We start from the raw sequence: 9,887 nt of genomic DNA on the forward strand, positions 1-9,887 counted from the left end.
ATTTTAGGTATTTTTTTCTAAGCCAAAAGTAATTTCTATGTGATTCATCGTGTCTTGTTTATTAAAACAGAGGGAAAAAGAAAATCCCTTCATAGCCGTAGCTCAGCTCCTGTGTTCTCATGATACCTTCTTGTATCTGGAAAAAAAACCCAATATTTCAAAATGCTTTGGCTCCTTTTCTTTAGGAAACCAGCGTGATTTTCTTTCTTCTTGTTACTTTTTCCTCCTTACACAGTTCTGCTTCAACACCACTTACCTGCCATCAATTTCCTTCTGTCTCTTACTTCCTCATTCAGGTGCAGCTCCTACTCAATAGCTCTCAGCCTCTCCCTGTTACTGGCAGGAAAGCTCAAAGTACAGCCCTGCACCTTCTTCCCCACAGACTCAAGAGGAGATGTCTGAACCACACTTTCAAAAGCTTGAATCTCCACTCTTTGTCATTTATACCCACATATACATTAGCTGCTTTCCCTTGCCATCTAAATTATCTTATCACTGAGCTGTCTAGGACTCTCTTTAGTGTAACAATTTCATTTCACAGCGAGTACTGCACTTTCCCTGTCAGCTCTTTAATTACAATGTCAGGAAAATTGGTGGAGGTTGAGGAGGAAACTACTATTTCTCTTTTGCTTTGAGGGTGGAGGTTGTGTGTTGGGGGGTGGGGGGGAGTGGAATATAAAGGCACTGAATGTTAAAAAAATAAAAAATAAATAAAGCCTGTCTTCCATATATAGCTACAGAAAGGAGAAAACTTCTCTTTCCTAACAGGACAGCCTCAACAAGAGTCATTTGTGCTCTTCCCTGGACTTTGCAACTCTCAAACCCAGAAAAAAAGTCTGTCTCCAAAGCCATCCAGAGCATTGTTGACTACCCAGGTATTACCTGCTTTTTTCTTGATGCTTTTTAACTTGTCCTTGCAAAAACAAAAACAAGAAAAAAAACCAAACCCAAAACACTATAAATGGAAAAAAGAAAAGTGAAAAAAACCCCAAACTAACAAACAGCTTCTGGCTAATGTTAATAGCTCTTGAAAATCATTCAGTCTGGTCTTCCTTCTATCACACCTTTGATAAAATATTTCTAGATATCAATACTTCATTAATGTTTATGCCTAGAGATGCTTTTAATCTTTCCTCTGTTTTGCTTTCTTCAGATTATAGAAGGGACATAAAATAGACTATTTTGGAAGCCTAAGTTATAGACAGAGTGGATTTATGTACATCTAATTATATATCAACTAAGTATACTGAGTATAGAGTATATTGGTATATGCTGACCTGGTATCCTGAGGTCCAGCCACTTGAAGGTCTGCAGTTTGCCTATTCAATAAAGTCTGTCAGCAGCATATCAGACTATATTGGCAAGAATGCAGCCAGGGTGAAGGGGAGAGTGATTCCTCCTCCTCCATTTGGCACCCATGAGAAAGGACCTGAAGTCCTTTGTCCAGTTCCCCAGTACCAGTTGAACCATGCCATACTGTACCTCACAAGCAGGTGATGGCACTGGCACACCATGTACCAGGAGAGGCTAGGAGCACTTCATGCTCATAACAGAGCACATAGGGAAGGCAAAACCAGTCTCTCCTCAGAGATGTGCATTGGCAGGACATGAGGCAGCAGTTACAGGTTGCAAGATAGGGATTCTGGTTACATGTAGGTACACTGTGAGTGCAATCCAGTTTTGGGGAAAATTGTCCACAGAGGCTATGGAGACTGGAAATACTGAAATCTTGAACAGCCTTGGCCCTGTTGAGAACAGAAGCAATCTGATCTGTGCAGGCCCTGGTCGGGGCAGGAGGCTGGACTATGTGCCCTCTGGAGGGTGCTTTTCACTTTTTCTGTGGCTGGTTAAATCAATAGAGCAAGGGTTGAATCTGAGAGAAGGAAGAGCTCCTTCCTGATAGCACTAAGCTGTTTGCTTCAAGAAAGGAGAAAATTATTAAGCTTGTTCAAAGATTTATGCACTGTCTCAACAGCATACTAGGAAGTGAGATCATCAGCTGTCATTTAGTCCATAAAAGAGCTAGTATTTCCTTGGTTTACAGAGCAGTGTCCCATTCTGCTGGGGATAGATCCTCTAGATCTACTAGCCTCATACTAACTCATTCTAATAAATATATAAGTCTTAACAGGTTGTGAAAAATTGTTGAGCTCTACCATTAGCCAATTCTAGGGTCTTGTGGTAAGAATGTTTCTAAACTATAGCACTGCCTTAAAGGAATGGTTTAACACTCTTCCTCCCCTGCAGTTTTTTACCATTTTTCTAGAAAATAAAATATTTTACACCTCCAGTCTGATTCTTCAAGACTTTTCTGTCAGAAAACTAGAGAGTCTTACCCTTTCTAGTTGCAGGAAGTCCCTGCTGGCATCTATGTGTGGTTTTAAATATCATACTGTGTTGTGTCCTTCATGCTGTTTTCTCTAGTGTAGTACAGTTGACACAGAGTTTCCTTTGGTAAAGAAGTCCTCTCAAATATGCATGCTATTTAAAATCCTGAAAACAGCCCTGCTGGTGGAAGACCAAGATCAAATTGCATGGAAAAAGATCTCTCTGGTCAACCTCAGTACAATGCTTGGGGAAGAGAGAAAGCAATATTAATAGGCTGGTTATTGTTTTCATTACAATTCATATTATTGATTCCAGTAGCTTTCTTTAGCATCACAGCAAGCAATGCAATCTAAACAAAGAAAATCTTTGAAAACAAAAAGCATTGCTAATGCATATATAAGAAAATAACTGCCACAGGGATGTTTTCTTCCCATCCATGTTCATTGGATTCATAACACATCTACTTGATTTATAATTCATTCCTAACGGAGTTTATGCTGTCTTTTCTCACATTCCTCAGTTTTGGGAATCTCAGCTTGGAATACAACTGTAACTGACCAGAGCAGGCAGGCTGAGTGCACTGATGTCTGGATGCTGACACTTAGGTGATGGAATAGATGTTGGGTGAGTGCATGTGGAAATTTGATTTAAAATGTAAACCACTGCCACTGTATGCATGAATACCTGATGCTGGTTTGGGGGTTGGTTGGTTGGTTTGGGTTTTTGTGGTTTGTTTGGAGGGTGGTTTTTTTGGGGGGGTGGGGGGTTTGTTTGTTTTGGGGGTTTTATGTAAAAAAAATATTACTTAGGAATAAAAAAATAAGCTAAAATAATGTCAGAAAGAACATTGCATAAGAATAGCAACTGTGGTTGCCTTAAGGCTCTAGTTATCCCATCCCCCAAAGGGAATGACTGGAGTTGAGGCAACTATGCCAACAGGTAGCCATCTTCCACTTTGTTGGAGTTATTCCATGCTATCCTGAAAAATGCACTGCATCACTCAGAGTGGAATCTGTGAGTTAACTTAATGTGAGAATTACCACTACCTGTGAGGCAGCTGAGCTGTGAGCTGCAGAGAGACTTGCTGCACTCTGCAGCACCATCCAGACAGAAAATCCTCTGCCTGTGAATACGTCATTTTCTTCACTTAGTGCTGAATTGGTTTTGTCTCTTGTGGACTGAAACAAGAAGATGGCACGACATGCTTCTCTGACATATGTATGCATCACTAACTTCCTGCAGGAACAAGTACACTCCATGTCTGCACATGGGCAATGGATGGTTCTTAAAATGCACATACATATTTTATAGTCTCATTATAGCAGACTGGCTTTATATTTATCTTTTAAAGTCCTCTATTTTTAGTAGGGCATTGTCCCATTGTGACAGTCAATCTGACAAAATTATGATAACTGGATTTATCAACATATCATTTGTTGCCCACAGGGTGAAATTCACATGCTCTCTAATGAACTGATGAGATCTGAATGGATCACATATTTCTTACATGTGACAGACTCAAGTATTTTCCAGTGGCATAAGTATATACAGTGATAATTATTATACATTATTTTATCTGAAATGGGGGAAGAGTTCAAGCAGAGAAAGAAAATAACTCCATGTACCGCTACATTCTGAAATATGTAATTACAGCCTGAGAAAACCAGACTTAGTAAGCTGTGGCAACCTGAAGAGTGGAATTTATGAGTGGAGCACAGGATCAAAAAGGCTTTCTGGAAGATTTGTATCTGAATGTGCTGTCATAACATTGGCACTGCCATAGGTGCCTTAAATCATATGCCAAATGTAGAGCTTATAGATTCATAGAATAGTTTAGGTTGGAAGGTACCTTAAAGATCATTTAGTTCCAATAGGAATTACAAGAATGAGCTCACAAGAACTAGCTTGCTGCATTAAGGGACAGACTTCTGTGCTTTAACTGAGGTAATTTCATCCAAGCTGTGTCTGTCATAACTGATAAACAATGATGAAAGAAGAGGGTTAAAAATTGATTACCTCGTTGGTGATTTACAACACCTCTTCTAATTGATAAGGCAGTGAACATGATATGGTCCTCTAATGTGCTTTCTAAGTATAGATTTTTCAAGTATATCTTTAGACTTTTATCACAAGGCAAGCCAGAAGAAGATGTCAGGGAAAGAGAGGGGAAAGAAATGCTGATATGAAAAATGACATGGAAGTGGTAAGCCCTTTGTCCACATCAGATATTCCTTAATCAGAAGCAACTAACTGAGACTAACTGCACCCATTTTTAACCATGAAGTAAGTAATGAAACTGGTACAACTACTCAATATATTTGAGTGGTGTAGTTCCATTTTAATGACAAAAAGATAAAGCAATGTTTCTATCTTAAAACTGTTTCTTTGTGTTTCTCTGACACAGATAGCTTTGCTTGCAGATGTTCCCATCTGCAGGTATCATGAAATGCTTCATTTGTTCGGACTCTGAAGCTTGCCTTGTTTTTTTAGTAGTCTGGCTAACTGAATCCTATAGGGCATTAGGACTTAGAATTTTAGATTTTTAAGGTTTGTTTCTGTGTGGTAAATTCTTGATTATTGTACTGCATGCTTTCTTTAAACAAATTTTGTATCTTATTGCTCTTGCAGATTTGTTTTAAGCTAACTAATTTTGAACAGATTGAGTCCTTTGAGCAGGTTCTTTAAAACTTTGCTTGTCTAACTCAGGGTCCACAAAATTAGATTTCTTTCTCACAGTACTCCAAAATTCTGTCAGAGTTTCATTTCTGTGCATCTGACCATAATGGTCAAAAATGCCCTCCCTGAAAAAGTTGATGGCAGGGCTGGATACTAATGGCAAGATAGCTGCGCAGCTGCAAGCAGCCACATAAGGACTTAAGGATGACTGGTGTGATAAATCACAGCTATTGCCCCAGAGCTGTCATTCTAACTGCATTAAAGGAGCAGACAAGCACGCACTTCCTGCTGGAGCTGAGCTGACAAGCCTTATAAAGTGCCCCCTGTAAATAACTACGATACCTGACATTCCCTTACACTTGCTTTTAGAAAGAATAACAGAGCCTTTCATGAGAAGCTACTTCCCATTGTTGTTCTAATATCACAACACTTAAAAAGCGACCCTGAGTGTGGCTGTCCGGGATAAATTCTGCCCCTGGATAGGAGAATCCAATTGAGACTCAGGTCAGCATCTTCTGAGTTTTAAAAGCGATGACAAAGGAGTGTCTTATGAACCCTGAATTGAATCATCTCATAAAAAATGGATTATCAAAATCAGCATTTAGGAACACTAAAATCTTCTCTCGAGGAGTACTGGGACAAGCAATAGTCCAGCTTGCCAGCAAGTAATTGTTCAGGAAAGCTTGGTCGTTTAGTTTATTTCATTTCGGCATATAACTATCAGATGAACATTTGCCAAAAGGAAGTGCCAATGCATGGTATGAAAAAACCATTGCCTGGAGTACATTGGTTTGTATTTTAATAAGATGGGACACACAATGCAGTGCTGCTCAGTCTTAAAATACTCTAAGCATTAAAAATTCATCTAAAATCCAAAATCCTTATTCACTCCTCAAGAATAAAATCCTACTCCTGTGAAAACTTGATCTTCAACTGCTTCACTGGAAGAACAATGGGGAGTTGTTTTTTTTTCCTGGTTAATCTATACAGGGCAGACAAAACTTCAGCTTTAAAAACCTTGTTTTCATTAATATAAAAAAAAAAGAAAACACCAAACCCAACAAAAATAAAACAACCAAACTTTTGTTCAAAGCAAATCGGCAGCACAAGTCATGAGGCACTTTTCTCCTGCCCAAGTCTCTCTCACAGGTGAAGCTGCATGTGCATGGGTTAATGCATTCTAGTATTTTGAGCCTTTAGCTTAGTGCTGTGTATAAGTCAAGGGATGGATACAGGAGGGAGGCATTCTTATCTCTGTGATCCTTTCCATGTTGCAAGGAGTTTCTGATATATCCAAATGAAAGCTTTTTATTAAATGAGGCATTCTTAGTTATTTTTTGTAGAAATGTGGCAAGTGTTTCCATATCTTGGTAAGTTTATTTGTTTAAACTGCTCCCCTGCACAGATGAATGATTTGAAAGGAAATAGGAATGCTTGCTTGCATGATGGGATATGGTTGCTGAGTGATGTCTGTGGGGACTGCTTAGTGTTGATAAATAACTAAGGAATTTCTCTATCAATATTTTGCATAAATGCCAGTCACAGAACTTGTGGTTGAGTTGAGGCAGCCCTGAATGACAATGTATTTCTCACTTATGTGCGAGCATTAAAGGAGAACAGGGAAACAGAAAACTTATCTCAGAGCAGCATATGTTTTTTTTAAATGCAGGTGTCCTCCAAGCAGAGTATTCTCTAACTGCACTCTGTGAGAATTTGCAGAATCCAAATAAAACTCAAATGAACTTAGGCCTTTGTCAGGCTAGCAAAGTAATATGAATGTGTTTCACCCCCAAGATATTACATTTCAGAGAGTTCTTTACATTAAATCTGATATCAGATTTGTCAAGTCTGTTTGCTCTCAAAAAGGAGTCTGTGGTTTCAGAGAAATCTAGACAGAAAACACACTAACAGCCTTTTCTCAGTTTTACACTCACACAGGCAATTAGCAAGATGTAAGAATCCAAAATTCCCAGATACATCCACAGAGCTGAAACAGTAGCAAGAAATAAATGCTGTAGGGATGGAACAGATATTTTGACAGACTATATTTCCCCTCGTTTATCTATATGTGTATTAGAGGACTCTGAATCAACTCACCTAAAAAGCTCAGAGTGTAGCTCTGTTATGCTCCCAGTCCACCAAGCCCACTTTGGCTTAGCTCTGCCTCCAAAGCAGCTAGGAACAGGCATATGATGTTCACAAACAGGCCACAGTGAGTTGATAAAGCACAGCATGATATCATTTCAGATTAGGAGGGCCTAGAGAATTTCTTTAGTATTCATCTTCTCCCTAGTTAGTCAATTTAAAATAGCTTGGGATTGGTATGCCTAATAGCTTCATAGCACCCAACAATCTCTTTGCTTTTAAGATCCCTGGTCAGTGATACATATGGGCTTATCTCTTCTCTCTTTGAAAACGCTGTAAAGCAGGGATAACTGGAGGTCACTTCTTGGTTTACACAAATACAAGCAAGAACAGAACCAGGACCAAAGGTCTTGCAAGTATTGCCTGCCAGACTGCAAAGCAACAAAATGCAACATCACAGAAACTAGACCCTGCTGGGCCTGAGAAGCTTCAGGAAAGTGGGCTATGAATTCCTTCTTTCTTTTAAACTCTAAATGTCTCAGGACTCCTCTTCTCTAGGTGAGCCCTGGCACTGACAAATCGTCAGAAAATTAGCTATCTGTGACAGTTTGGTTCTAATACTCTGGATAAAACTGCACAACCTGCAAAAAGAGATGAGGACGACTTTTGTCAGCTTAGATTTTACTTTGGTTGTATTTATATATCCTAAAATCCCAATACAAATAAAGTTAAAGCTGTATCATGTGTTAAATAGGATGGAGGATAATAGCAGAGACGGTGACTCCAGGAAAACTAAATCCTGAAGGGACAGCAGTGATCTTATACCACAGGGCATCTTCCCTGTTGAGGCAATGGCTACTTAGCTCCCTGTTTGATCGTTGTAGGATGAGCTGGGCTTTACTGACTTCCCTGGAACTTCAGGGAACTCTGACAAAGGCAGGGTATTTATGGGGGAGGAATCCTGAAAAATTGCAATTAAAGCATTTCATACTAGTATATGGCAGATGTCATCAAAAAATGCTCTTCAGCTTCTACAAAACTTCAAACTGCAATGAAGAATCATATTTTATGAAATGTAGAGCTACAGTGGGATTGATAGAGACAATAGTACTCACAATACAGACTCAGATGCACCAACTCAATGCAGAGAACAAAATGATGCCTGTTTGCTTTTCCCTGAACTTCTGCAAGTGCTTTATTTTTATTATGTATCCCAACTTCAGTAGTTTTCAGCATCTCTGAACCACTTTGCTTCACTGGTTGTGATGGAACTATTGAATTGGATAGAACAATGAGACCTACAGAAAGCTTTCACTTTCATATGCATTATCTGAAGAACACCTTGGATAAGGCAGTGTTCAGTAGCAGTAATGACTCCTTGTACCCCAGAGTCAAACAGCTGCAAAAGGTAAACGTGTGCACAAACATGTACACTTGGATTTGGTATGCACATCTTAGGCTGTGGAAATTGTTTGTGGAGTAATCTGAAGCTTTTGGGAGCAAAGCAAAAATACAAAATTAATTACAATGGAAAGAATTGTTCCTTAGGCTCAGATGCGAAAACTTAAATAAATCAGAACCACAAGCACCCTGTTTTCTCTGGCTTCAGTACCGTGCAAAATAAGACAATAGCTTCAGGAGCTGCGTGTAGAACTAAGCACTTACTGAGACTGAGATTACTACTGATGCATCTTTCAAGAATAAGCAACAATGCCTTCTTATGTATATTTTAATATCTCTAGTAGAGAGATAAGCCCTGAGCCTGAAAATACTGAAAACACTTCGGTTACTCTGCTCCCTACTTAACACTGTTAGCATACTTAGTACTTTTCTATATTCCTGTCTCTCCTGAAACTCAAACAACATCAAAGATGAAACAGGAAACCTGTGGAAAAGAGCCTTACACCTCTTCTTGACAAAGTTTATGTTCAAGTTTGTAGCTTTTACAATACTGAGTCTTTCAGCTACAGCCAAAAACCCTCCTAAGGAAATGAGAAATCATATCTGTGGAATATAAATTACGATATTAGAATAGTTGAACTTAAAAGAATTCCCTGATACTTGTGACAGATTAACTGTACATGTGTATATATTATGCTATTTCATGTCACATATGCTTTCTCCCTTCTCCACTCTGTAGGTATATATCCCTACAAGGTTGAATCGAGATGACTTCTCCACTCTTATCAGATTAAGAATTCACATCATCTCAGTGGAAAATTGGCCAGGGAAGGAATTGTAATTTTCTTAAAACATTCCATCAATGATTAAACATGTCAGCTAAAACACTTCATCATAAATAGACTGCTATTTCAATTACATTTGCTTACCCTCAGTTATTTAATAATAATAATAATAAATAAATAAATAAACCAGGTTGGAAGAGACCTTCAAGATCATTGTGTCCAACCTATCACCCAACACCACCTAATCAACTAACCCATGGCACCAAGCACCCTGTCAAGTCTCCTCCTTAAAAAAATAATAAGTATTTTCTCCTTTTTCTTCAATATTCTTCCCTAGACACTGTGCATTGTTCATGTTTGTATTCCCTCTAGTTTTTATCCACTTTAGGTTTATGGAAAAAAGCCATTCTAAACTAAGAAAAATATATCTCTTCTGATCTGAAACTGCACAACATTGCTATTCCAGTTGCCATGTTCAATATCCAGAACCACGAAGCCAATGGAATGTAACTGGTGAGAGCCAGCTAACAAACACAACTCTCTTCAATTATTACATTTAGAGAGCTCTTATTGTATTACTTAACCTCGCAGTGAACTAGAAAATGAGTGTGG

At 38.7% G+C, this 9,887-nt stretch overlaps 1 long non-coding RNA gene across 1 annotated transcript; it reads left to right on the forward strand.

Annotated features, from left to right (window-relative positions):
* The first annotated feature begins 775 nt into the window (after positions 1–775).
* Positions 776–9,780, forward strand: LOC137446733 (uncharacterized). The gene is made up of 3 exons (XR_010988702.1): positions 776–875; positions 2,849–2,952; positions 9,230–9,780. It is a non-coding gene; the product is annotated as an uncharacterized lncRNA (long non-coding RNA).
* The last annotated feature ends 107 nt before the right edge of the window (positions 9,781–9,887 follow it).

This window comes from Melanerpes formicivorus, unplaced genomic scaffold (assembly GCF_026170545.1).
Source record: "Melanerpes formicivorus ecotype bairdi unplaced genomic scaffold, bMelFor1.0.p_v2 SCAF_18, whole genome shotgun sequence".
In the NCBI taxonomy this organism is placed as follows: domain Eukaryota; kingdom Metazoa; phylum Chordata; class Aves; order Piciformes; family Picidae; genus Melanerpes; species Melanerpes formicivorus.